The sequence below is a fragment of the Falco punctatus genome (assembly GCF_963210335.1).
Source record: "Falco punctatus genome assembly, chromosome: 15".
In the NCBI taxonomy this organism is placed as follows: domain Eukaryota; kingdom Metazoa; phylum Chordata; class Aves; order Falconiformes; family Falconidae; genus Falco; species Falco punctatus.
In genome coordinates, this window is record NC_137595.1 from 12,922,742 (window position 1) to 12,936,330 (window position 13,589).

Genomic DNA, 13,589 nt, shown 5'->3' on the forward strand with positions numbered 1-13,589 from the left:
GGCCTTGTCTAAGCCCTGGAGAAACTCCGTGAATTTGGGTCAGGCCTTTCACTGTCCTCTTTCAACGAGGGTGTTGCAGCTGCTTTGCTGATTTTGGAAAATCAGAAAACCAGGTGAGTGTTCTTTTCTAACTTCAGTGCTCCTTTTATTTGATTTGTGTTCTGAGAAAAAAAAAAAAAAACAAACCCACCTCATAAGAACTGTAAGAAATTTATCAGATGGATGTTGCATCCTTCACGATTTTTCAAGTGCTTTTTATCTTGGTGGTGGTTTAGCAATGTAATAGAAAATGATGGGGCTCTGACAGCAATTCTGTAGGAATTTTTGCATCAGACAATAAGAAATGTGTCCTCTTTGATTTAACTGATACTTACACAGTAGATTTGGGTCTGCCTACCATGTGATTAGAAGCCAAATTTTTTCTCTGCTCAGCCCTGGTATTGTAGGACAGTTGAGGTTACTCCTAACTGGGAGCTTCCCTGAAGGACAGTTCCATTGTGTGCAGCTGCAATGCCACAGAAGTTCAGTTAAGCAGAATTTTTCACTAAAATAACTTGGGCATGCAGGACTGATCTTGCAAGAACAAGATTCACATACACAAAAATGATCCCTCATCTCCTTAACTTGCATCAAGTATGCTTTACAAAGTATTCCTCAAGGATATGAAAGGCAGACCACGGCACAGTATCTTCAGTTTCCAGACGTAACTGTCAACTTCAGCAGTCATTCCACTGCAGTGACCTCCAACTTATTCACACAGGCAGCAGAAACATGCAGGGTTTTACAGTGTTTTGAATTTTTAAACAATGTTGGTTTAATGTAATCAACTAAACCGAATCCACAGTGCTACCCTAGTGATATGAATAATATCTGAAATGCAGGATAGAATATGTTCAGAATAGCTGAAATATTTTACTTTCCTGATTGGATTTTAATGATGTTATATGTATGAAATTGATCTCTGAAAAAGTTAGGCCTCTGGCTAACTGACCTTCAGTCCCATGTGACAACGTACTTGAAGAATAGACTTAATCCTCTAAAAAAGTGCCATTTGTTGTGCCTAATGCTTTCAATATTACCTGCCTCTCTGTTTTTCACATCACAAGAAATTCATATGCTTGCTAGGAGGGATACATTTAACTCTTATTTTGCAGAATGACAATATAGTCACTATACCTACTGTAGTTATTTTTTGGTTCAGCACAATAGCGAGGATAATGATTTTATGGCAGACAGAATGAAGGTAAGATAAGGTGAGGAACCAAGTTCTTGAGATCAGAGGTATAATCTCCTTGGCTGTGGCTTTATGGTGCCAGAAGAACCACGAGCACCTGAAGGCAGTTCCCTTCCCTGCTCCACATGGGTGAGTCCCACTAAATTTGTGCAGGCCAAATTGCCTCCTGGACAAGAGCTTTGACGCCAGTTCAGCCACTGTGGGAAATCATGGAGTGATATTTGGGTTGGAAGGCAAATGGCAGTGGAGTTTTTCCAACTAGAAAGTTTGCAATAGTAGATTCTTATTCACAAGGTCATTTTGCCTGCCTCTCTGTGACTCAAGTGCTGTATCAAGCCAGCTCAGGGGAGAGTAGGTGTTGGAGTTAAAGCTGAATTTCAGAGTCTGGAACACTAAGGCAGCGTATAATATTTGCTGGGGGACACTGGTGTTTTGATTTTCCATCACAGGAGGGTTATGCATGCTGGCAGCCTTGAGGGTTGTGCCACATATCTTCCCCAAAGGGGATCTGTGTGCAAAGATTCTGTAAAGGGAAGGATGGCTCCCCAGCTGCCTACGGACATTAGCCGATAGTTCTAAAGCATTCCTCCCTATCCAGAGTGCAGCAGTGCAGAACAGTGTATCACATCCTCTAGCACTGAAAAATCTCTGTCATTGGGGGGAAGCAAATACAGAAATGTGAAACCAAGTGAGCAGTATGAACAGCTGAACATTACCTGCTACTTCTTAGTATCAAAGTGTGCAGGTTTCCCACCCCCTGCTCAGCCCCCGTGTGTTTCTCCTGAGAAGAGTATCTGATGCAGAAGAGTATTTTTTTTTTAAATCAGATATCAAAATGCTGCAGTGAACAGCTAACTTGCATGTCTTAACGTTTAGAACAAGCACCAACAAACTTCTAGAGATATTCCTGCTTGTATTGCTGTCATCTTTATGTTGGTATTGCAATCAACAGGCTTGCTGTGTGCCGTCAGCCTCTGTAAGACTAAACCAATTTCACTGAAGTATGACATATGCCAAATGATAATAGGCTAACGAAAGATAGTCTGGTTTTAAGTTTGAAAGGCGAGAAGGTGTTCTCAGGTACTGAATGGCTGCAACGAACAGCTCAGAAACACAATGAAAGGTTTTTCTGGCAGTTTGCCTTTGGGATAAGGGAGGAAGAACAGCTGGTTACGTTCTACAGGTTTGCTGGCTGATCAGGGCCGTCTACACCGGCTCCCTGCTGCTGACCAGCTGAGGATCTTGGTAGAGACAACTGCAGCCCCAGAGAACAGCCCAGGTGCACAAAAGTGTTTAGAAGCACAACTGCCTTTGAAGCCAGTTTAGCTAAAATGAGTTAAAAGTCATAACACTGCTGAAGATGTTGGCTGTACATCTCTACACTTAAATAATTGAAACACGCTTTTCTTACTGTGGTCCAGGATTCTTTTGTCAGTGGCAGTCTGTTCTCACCTTAGCCCACCAGCTAAACGTCCTTGCTCACATGTCGAACTGCAGCATGCTAATTAAGAGTGGAAATAAAAATCTGTGGAGGATTAGAAAAGGGAACTTTAAATTAAAATTCTAACTTTATAAAAGATTGTCTGCACATGCAGAACTTCACAGATCATTGAGTTCAGATTCCTGACCTCTGATGTAGGGCAATCCTATGAGATGATAAGGTTGCTTCTAGCTGCTCTAAATGTTTCCACATTTTATCTAGCATTATTTGCTTTCTTTTCAAGATGTTCTAAAAATATTTTATGCAATATGATTTTACTATATATATATATATATAAAATAATGGCTGAGAGGTGGAGTGTTGCAGTATTCTTACATCTATTAATGCTACTTTATTAATGCATTTATAAGGACAAAGATTAAATATTTATAAGGTTTACTCTTACTTGGTGTGCTGATATTAATCACGTTGTCATGTGGTAAGATTGGAGCAGAAAACACATGTATCTATACACACACCACTCTCTAAAATTCTAATTTACTCTACCTAATTACTTAGTAAATAAATATAATGCACTACATATGAAAAGCTGAAGTAGGAAAATATGGTAATTGGAAAATCAAAAAGCACAATTTTCTCCACCAAAGTTGTGCAAGAACCTTCTGCAGATAAGCAGCTGCATTGAACTGTTGTAGTGCCCTTAACCCTGGGGGACAGTGCTGGAATACTTCACTTCTGTTCTTACGAAGGTTGTGATTCACATTTATGCTTTCTTGTTATGACATTTGCATTTTCACTGTATAAGTCATTTTATATATGCTGGATACCACTTTTTTTTTCCCCTCTTTGTTGTGTCCTAAAAACAGTTCTAGCCAACTCCCAGGGTTACATTCTTTTAGTAATTGACCATTTGTATTTAGATGCTGGAGGCCTTTGGCTTCATCCTGTCCCTTGTATTTCAAGGTCTCTAGTATCATCTAGTGCCTATACTCTCAGGAATGCCTGCTTTGAGGTGTAGAAAACCTGTCGTCAGTCTTGAAATGCTGGTGGCTCTCTGCAGAGATTCAAGGTCCTGTTTTAGATGATATGCTAGGCTGATGCTCAGCTGGTATAAATCAACACAGCTGCACTGGATCTGTCAGGACTCAACTAACCTGAACTGAATATGTGGTCCTCTTTTTAGACATTACTCTCTCTCCCATCAGATTTGCAATCTGGTTAATTTTTTCTCTAAGAAGTAGTATAGTTTTGCATACTTGTACTCGCTGAATTTAGCACACCTGTTAGAATGAACAACCTCAATTCACTCATAATCCAACCTCAATATAGAGTAGTTACTGATCATATCCTATTTCTTCTGAGTTCCTTACTGCACTGCAAGTGTGAGATTCACAGTGTTGTATCCTGTCAGTGCTTCTGTCATACTTCTACAGTAATTTTTAATTTTCTGGCAATTATTTCATATTCTGTTTTGGTGGCTGTGCATAGTGAGAATAGTGATACAAACATCTGTGAAGACATGGTTTGAAGTGTACTTCCTTCTTTGGAAAAATAGTTGATGTCAGTTTGTTTTATGTAATAGGCCACGGAGTACCTAGTCAAAACTGCTGTTCTCATCCAGACTAGAAAGATATGGTGCACATTACTGAAAACCTCTTATAATTCTGACTTTGAAGATGGGGTTTTATGTTTTCCTTTGATCAGGAACATTTAATTATACTAAAGATCCAGTTCTGCTATAGTTAGATGAAAAGTCTTTATGTTGAAATATTGACTTTTCTAAAAAAAAAGATCTTCACATTAATTCTCAAGTAACCCTGTAAATTACTGTGCTAGATGGAGGAAGAGTTAAGGTTTGGACTTCTTGGAACACGGGTCTCCTAAAAAACATTGCCTTCAAATCAGTATTTTTTTAACATTCTTTCAAATTTATTTGTACATCTCTAGGGATTGAAGCATCTTGTCATCCTATCTTCCACCCAATTAATTCCTTTTGCTTGATTTTAGTGTCAACAAAATATTCCTAGATCCTGAAAACCCTACTCATCCCCAACGTTTTATATGTTTCTGATCTTTCGTTCGTGTTTTATGAACATAATTATAAAAATATATTTTAAGTAGGATACCGGGCAGTTACTGCAGTAGGTGTTGTCATGATATCTCCTGGCTGAATCCAGGCAAGATAGAGCTTTTTGCATATTGAGTTAGGAAAAAAAGTTAACCTCAATTAGTTAATCCGCACAACTGTTTGTGCTTGAGAATCAGCTCTGGCGTAGCAGTCCCTACTGCCAGTTGGTGACTGCTAAATCAGAGCTGTCCTCAACTCTGAACAGGGTGTAAGGGCCCCTACAAGTGTACAGTGGCAGGCCAGTGTACCCAGTAAAGTAACCCTTTCCTATGTGCAGTAAATTTTACTCATCATTCATTTGGAAAGCAAAGCAAGTTTTAAAGTACGTTTTTCATCTCAGTTACTATGTGGTTTTAGAACTAACCTGCCTCAGACTAATGTTGTTCCATAAGTAGAGTCTTTTGGGATTTTCTCCTCAGTTTATAACCTTCCCCCTTTAGTGCACTTGTCAGAAATTCAGTATAGTTTATTGCATTCTTACACAGGCCTTGCTCCAGGTTTTGCCTCCAGATGGCTGCGGATCCCATCAGTGGGTCGCTTCTACTTCAGCAGCTTGGCTTTTCCTCCTGTTAATGAGCGTACCAACGCTGGCACTGCTGTGAGATCGGCTTGAGGAAACTGAAGTGTTATTTAACAATGGAATGTTCCCTAATCTGGTGTGCTACACACCTCTGCAAATCCGTCTGCATTATATCTTTCCTTCTGCACTCCAAATTTGTCCTACTGTTTGCATGACAATGAATCTGAGAGGATTGCGAGAAGCTACAAGTATCTCCTGACAGGCAACCATTGGTGCTGACCTGGAGTCCAGGCATGACATGAAGTCAATGGACTTAAGTAGCCCTCTCCAAGAGAGAGGATCAGATACTAAAGGTGTATTTATTATCGCCCTGAAAGTTTCTTAATTCAATGGTTTATAACACAGACAGCTTGATATCACTTATCTCCAAAAAAGGATCTACCGCTTCTACAATGCCTGGCTTTGTCAAACTCTTAAGCATGATGACGCAGAGACAACTCACAAGCTCAGGGCTAAGGATGTGCTCAAATGTCATGTTGGCTCCCTTCCTGAGTCCTCTTATTAGTCTTGGAATCAAGGAACGGTCACTACAGAGGGGTAGTATTCATCGCCCAGTCTTTTGTCTATCTGTATGTTCTTGTATTTCATTACCGTAAATATTCCTAGTAGCTCTACCTTCTGATGAAATAATATTTGTCTTATGATTGTCTGAGAATACGCAACTGTGTTATGTATAATGACATTTGGGAGAACGTAATTTGAGTTTAAGGGAGTTATTTTTTCCCACAGCAGATGTATAATTCAATTAACACTAATTTTAAATCTAGATATCACTTTACCTCTGCTGCACTGCACAGGTAATTACTTTCTGGTTAACTTAAATTACTTTGTAGTTGCAACAGTGGAGTTATTCTTAATGCATTTAGAGTACTAAGTCTTGTTTTTAGGACTAGTGAATCCTGTGTCTGATTCTATACATTGTAGCATTGGACTGCTTGATGAAAATGATGTGATTCCCACTACTGTAAGTACCCTGTTTAAAAACAGTGTTAAAATGAATTAATGAAAACATTCAGAGTTAAGGAATTCTGGCTCAAAGTTGGAATATATGAACATTTTTTCCTGTCCCTAAACAGGATGTCTGTAACCAAACATAAGGAATCCACAGCTCTTTCGGGGAGTTACTCACATGAAGCTAAGAACAGGTGTGTCTTCAGACCAGGTTGGTGTGCATGGTAATCCCCAGACATCAATTAAAATCAAACTTTTGATTTTTGTGCTATTATAGACTTTTAACTGGAATATGGCTGTATATGCCTTCATGTTATGGTACTGTGTGTTGGAGGGAAATAAAAGGTTTCCATGCACCAGTGAGCTTGGTAGGATGCTGTGAAGTGTCTCCACCTGCTCTGACAAAGGGGAAGGAGGGTTTGTGCCTTTGTTGTTAAAGCCCAAACTTTACATGAACTGTCATCTTCTTGCGCACTGATTTAAACGAGATCATCTTGGGCCTCTTCTTTGTTGAGATAACTTGTTAGTAGTATCTAATTCTGCTTGTTAGTTGAATCTAGCTCTTCTCAAGAGTTAATCTTTCAGCTGACAAGCTCTGCTGGAATGGTGTATTGACAAAAAGCCAGGGACTCTGGCTGAGGTTTTTTTTTTTTTTTTTTTCTGCAGTATTCTCAGAAGTGCTTTTGGAATGGAGGGCTTCTCTTAAAATACCAATTGATATGTAAAAGCCACAAAATATACACTTCAAGGTCTAAACCCAGTTTATTCTCTGATAAATGGTCCTTTGGGAAAAATCAATTACAGTGCCAGGAGATAGAGTTTAATCATGTCTTTTGAAAGGCCAGATGAAAATGAAAGGTCATACTCAAATTTATTCCTCCTCAGAGAATAAATGTTTAGTGTCTAGAACTATCTTGGCCCCATACCTATATATGTGTGTATATATATTTTTATACTCACATACACATACCCCCCCACACACACACAAATTGCCCTGTTCAGTGCATTCTGTCATAGCAAACTGATCTTCAGCTACTCAGATTTATGATTAATGGCACATAGTAGGATATATAGGTTTGTTCCTGTGAGGGCATAACAGGATGACAGATCTGGCGGTTGCTGCTATTTTTGCCTTAAAAAACACCCAAAATTCTCTTTAAGGAAGAGAAACAAGAATGAGGAGGGAAAGTAACCCTGGGGCAGCTTCTTAAAAATAATTACAAATAATGCAAAATAAGTTCATTAACTAAGTCTAGAAGACCTATGTTCGTCTAAAATTGATTCTGAGAATCCTTATTTTCTATAACCCTGCATTGTATTTTGTTGTGGAATTAGATTCTGATATCTCTTTCCTTTCCCATGTTATAGAACATAAGGTTGTTAATTATTGCTGTAGGGGTAGGTTTGCAGATTTTCCTCTCAATTTGAAAGTTTATCTTTTCCCCCATGAAAAATGAAACCATGCTGAAAAATGTGGAGCCTTCACATTTCTTGGTATAAAAATCTCAGTATGAGAGCCTTGGTTTTAGTGTTTAAGGTCTCTAGCTTCAATATAAAGCAGAGAATTTTCTTTGGTGCAGGTGTGGCTAGGTGAAATGACATGGTCTCTTCAGAAGGAATTCAAATATAACCATAGTAGTTCCCTGTGGTCTTGAATTTATGAGTTCCTTAAAATCTATAGCACTGCACGGTCTTTGATGAATGTTTACCATGCTCACTGCTCCTGGAAGTTAATCCATTGGCAACTTTGTGCAGAATGGAGGTGGAAGTAGTGCAACCGATGGTATTCAGGCTCTTGTAGATCTTCACTCAAAACACAGATTTTTCCTAGACTGTCAATTTCTCAATTTTAGGTAGCATCTAAGAGTTTATATGTTGCATGCCTATAATTCTGCATACTTTATTAATAATGACCTGCAACATGTTCACTTGCTTATTTTCAGTAGTGGATATCTGACCCATTACAGGTCTGTGCTCCCAAACTTTGTCCTCAGTGCCAGTGAGGCTGACACGGGATTGAAGTCTAAGTGTGTATTTTTATGTGGGTTTCTTTACAGAGTTACTGCTTGTACTTGGGAAGAGCATAGACATCATTCTGAAGGTCATGTGCTGTCCACAGGTGAGGCATACCGCTTGTGAATGTTGGGTTTATAAGCACATTTCTTACTCTGTGTGTCCTCGTAATTATTCATTTACACTGATTCTTAGACAGGAATGCAGAATGATTTAGATCCTGTTTTCTGGTGATTTTCTTCCCCTCGTGTCATTGTGCACCAAGATGAACTGGTCTAGGAAACATATTATAGTGGCACCTGTCAAATTGCATCATCCTGAGAGGAGGGTATGATGTGGTACATTTGGGGAGGTGAAAGAGATTCTTTTCAGTGAAACCTCTGAGCAAAATACTAAATTGCAGTTCAAATGTATAAAAACTCTTTTGCTTTGTAATAGCTTCAGTAGTAAATCCCTGAGTACTCAAACTTCGGAACAGGAAAGGCCTTGAACTTTTAGAGGAATCAGCAGGTCCTTTCTTTCTTCCTGGACTCTGATGATGGGTGAAGCTTCATAGGAGCAAAGCTAGTGTGGTAGGGAGTAGAGTCTGAGGGGAATGGAAGGCTGATTTCTTTTATTACTAGATTATTTTATTTAACATAATTATTCCCTGACTAATCAGCAGATGATTAAGGCATCCGAGATCACCAAAAACTTTTGTCACCATTATAATTTATAAAATCCAACTGGATATAATTTTACAGAGAAATCTTTTTTTATTCATATAAAAAAGAAGCAATAAAGAACTCATCAACTAATCCAGCTAACACTTCATATTTCACTCCTAGACTGCTCTAGTAATCAGTTATCATGCTGTGCTTCATTCTCATGTAACCTACCTCTGGGCAAAGAGAAATAATCCATTTCAATTTTAAAATCCTCCTGAAAGTAAGTGAACTTGATCCAAAGACTAGTGAAATAATTAAAAAGGTTTCCTTTAGCCTTGACATGGGTTTTGGATTAGACTGCTTTTTGACTAATAAAGTATTTAATCTGGTGAATAGACTATCCTTTTTTTACAGCATAGAATGTAAGATAGAACTGAAATAATTTAATAGCAATTCCTAAAGAACATAAAAGGTCAAGGTTTTCAAAAGTTTTGCTGGGCTATATTTTCCATGGACAATTTTCAAAACTGTATGATTTTTGACACCTTTGTAAATATCCCCAGGTGGGCTATGCAATGTCACTTTTTTTTTAGTTCTCCCAGGTGTTGTTTACTATCTTTTCTCTCTTGCAGTAGCAATCAGAAATGCTAAGCGAAAGGTAAAGGTGGATGTTAAAAAGTTGGCCAGTGGCCAAGCTGAAGCAACATAGCACTTTGGGGACATAGTGCATGTTGGACACTTTAGATGTGCATTAACTACGTAAGAGGAATGTTGAGAGGTTAATTGCTATGAGTGAAACAAAACAGCAAAGATGTTGTCAAATTAGCCTACCTGACTATGCTTATGAGCGACTGAAACACTGATACAGACTGTAGAAAATAATGAAGTTTATAATCAGTTGCAGTAAATAATATGCTAATTATTTTAATTATTACATTTAACTCAATGGTATTCATTAGATACTTTTTAAAATTCTGTTTTATCACATGCTATGAGATTGAGAATCACAGTTTGGTGAATAAAAATGTTAGTTAAAATGTAAGCTCCACTTCAATACTCTGGCCAAGCCAGCAGTATGGCAACATCTATCCTATTTTGTGCAGAGGAGACTAAGCCAGATCCACAAAGAGACTCTGGCAGAATCAGTGTATTTAATTCCAAAAACATGGCCCTGTACACTGTGGTGTAACTGACTCTGCAGATGCCTAAAGCACCTTTCCATTAAGTCCGTAATATGCCTACAGTCATGCCAAGAACTACTTCATATTTCTTGGGGCTGATTAGCCAGAAACTCAGTGTCTTGCTGTAAATCCTCTTGGAGGTTTCCTGGTGGGCTTCTCAGAATGCTCCTAGTAAAGGGTCGAAGACTTGAGCTCCTGCTGCTCATTCTTTAATTTGCACCCTAAGGAAGAACTGCTGCTCTTCTTCCAGGTACTGGTGTAAGGGCTAGAGGATTTGTCCAACCAATGGGAGATTTGAATTTGTTTACCTTGTTTGTCTGGAATATTTAAAACTATGGCTTCTCAGGACAGATCTATATTTAGTAAGGTTTGCTTGATGTTTTGAAAGAAAAATGTATGTTCTTGCCCATTGGGCAGGACAGGCAGAGCTTCCAAAGAGAAGGTACTATTTGTTGTAGCGCTGCATGAAGGCCTTATTCTCCTGTCTTACCTTCTGTCCAGTCACTTTTGTCAAGAGCCTTTCTTTATTTACTAAATTCCAACAACATCCAACTTTTGGATTTTGGATGCTTGAGGAGTTTAACTCTCCATGTGAAAGGTAACTCAGTGCCTAATGGAATTTGCTGCACCTCAGTCTGAGAACCTACAACAGACATAAAGCTGTGCCTAGCTCAGGTGACTTGAATTCATTATTATATCTGGCCTGCAGCAATTAGTAAAGGAGGAATTTTCTTAGCAAAGATGTCAGGTTGCTGCATACATAATGCAGATCCCAATGATTACAAGGAGCTTAGAGGAGCTGTGCATGCTAGCCCCCAGCTGATCCTAGCCCCGGCTTCCTCTTGGTGATTTCACATGTATGCTAGAAATCACAGAACAAAGCTCTGCTTTTGCTCTGTATCTATCCCTTCTATAAGCCATAAGAGTTAGCTGACCTTTTCTATTCATGGGTGGCAGGCAGCCAGCTGTCCATCTCAGATGCATAGTTTGTTTTGTGTGACATAGGTAAATACATGCCAAAACAATCTTAATCTCAGAGGATAAGTCTTTACTAACTGTTATCTCAACAAAAGTTTAGCAGGGACTAGAGATTTATAACTGAACTGCACTGCTGACTTTGTTAGAAAAGATGCTTGAACCTCTTACAAGATTGTAATCTATGTGCAGAAAAACCAAGGCACTAAGAATTACTTTCCTATGTGGCAGAGCCTCAGAATATCATGATTACGGAAATCTATTTGATTAAAAGATTCAGGGAGCCTTAGCTGTTTATGAAAAATGAAGCAGATTAGGAAACTCCTTTTCAGAATCCAATAGCAAAATGGATGTGTAACAAAAAAGTCAGATGTTTCTTTGCCTAAATTGTAGTTCCCCTGATACATACTTGGAGATTTACATGCAGGTCCTTAACTTCAAGCCATTCCATTCCTGCTGAGATGCAGCATATACCATCTCAGCGTTAGGTTAGTGGAACTATGGGCTTTTTGAAACATGAAGAGTGTTTGCTGTTATCTGCCTGAAGTGTACTCTGCAGACAGACTTACTTTGTGGCTAACCATTAAATAAAAAGCATTTTGTCCTGTCTATATAGTATTTTATATTTATAACTATTTCATCACTTGTTGAAAATAACTGTGGAATACCCCCCTCAAAGTTCTGTTTCTTGTCAGCCAGTGAAATCACTTAATTGTCTGATAATCTGAGACATTTTACCACATATATTTCCCCTTCATCAAGGTTTAGTTCTGTTGGCTCCACTTACACATTTCTGACTAATTGGACAGGATATCCTAGTAGACAAACTTCTGCAGAACTCAAGGTATAATTTAGGTGGGGAAAGAAGCTGCTTTATCTCAGTCTGTGATTCATTAAAACACAGGAATTTTGAAATTTGCTTAATATCTGCTTTAAACCTTTGCATCACATACAACAAAATTAATCAAAGAGGAGGTTTTTTCGTATTGTTGTTAAGTTCATATAGAAAGATTCAGAGAGACACTAGTGCAACTGTATATACCAAGTTAGTACGATCCATTCCAGACTCCCACAACAGAAGAGATGATGAGAGACAATAATTACACTAATTCACATGAATGTTAAAGTTCTGTGGAGTGAGGCTTTCTAGTCACTGGAGCTTCAGAAGTAGTTGAGTGAAGAGATTCACTGTGTTGCATCTTCTGCGTCTTCAAGTCTTGCATCTTGCACATCCACTTGCACCGCCAAGGTTTTGACATAGAAGTACCTTGGGCTTTTTATCCTGAGGCTGAAAGCAATGGAGAACTGCTGGAAATGCAACACAACTGAAAAACATTGCTAGATCATGTTGCAGTAGTGTTGTTCCAAGTGGGGGTGAAGACAAGAGAAAGAAGCTGTTAAGCTTACTATTGTACTTTTGCCTGAACAAATAAAACCAGCCTGTCTGCTCCAAGCAGGGTAGTCAACACTGCAAGACCTGCTGAAACATTTGTCTTGAATGAGGCATTCCAGGATGAGGTCACCGTTGGTTGTGGAGGAACTTAAGGAAAGTTTAGAAGTCATTTGCCCCAGACTTTCAAAGGTTTATAGATAGTTACTCTTGCCAGCTTCAGTGCAAGTGGAGCTCAATGCCCTTTGTGTCCTGTCAGTCCTGTGTGGCCGAAGGGACTGCTGGCATACCAAGCGCTCTGAGCTCACCCAGTTAGACATGTATGTACAAGTCAACTCATATGTTTGTGGCAGTGTGGAAATGGGAGCTGGCAGAATAAAAGGACCAAATAGGAAAGGCATTTCATTTGAGGAACAGATAAGAATCTAGCATTGCCGTGTTTCACTGCTCAGCGTGTAGAACATCTGTTTAATTCCTTTATGTCTTGGGTGTCCTTGTGGCTAAAGATTTGACATTCGCAATTTTTTTTTGGACAAGTACATGCTAGTGAAATGTTCCTTTTTAGTACCATATACTGTAATTCAGTGTTTCCATTTGTTTTAGAAGCTGGCATAATAGAGTAATTTCTAATGTAATGTCCTCCAGTTGTCCTCTGCTGAAATCTAAACTATCGTGCTGAGAGGCAGAATACAAAAGGTAATTTTCTGATAGATACATGTCAGGAAACCTTAGACAAAACTACTTTGGATGTAGAATATATGCTTGCCAGACTTGTAACCTCAAAACGTAGTTGTATTTTACAATGCGTAAATCAGTTATTTCTATTTGTGATGTATTGCTGTACACAAATACATAAAAAGTAATTTATAGAATATTGATCTTTTTCTAGGTAAAATGGAGGCATTACTCCAACCTTCAGTATGCTGTGTATGTATATCTGCCTTTGTGTGTGTGTTTGTATATACATATCCACTCGCCCCACCCCACCCCCCATCCACATGCACAATGTGATTGTTCAGCCTGTAAATAAAGAAATGCAGATCTGCCAT

At 38.8% G+C, this 13,589-nt stretch overlaps 1 long non-coding RNA gene across 2 annotated transcripts in view; it reads left to right on the forward strand.

Moving 5' to 3' along the window:
- The window catches only part of LOC308053772, a 91,831-nt gene that overhangs the window by 33,505 nt on the left and 44,737 nt on the right, over nt 1-13,589 (forward strand). For both annotated transcript variants that reach the window (XR_013923793.1, XR_013923794.1), the window contains exon 2: nt 1-13,589. This exon is cut by the window's right edge. This is a non-coding gene — a long non-coding RNA (uncharacterized lncRNA).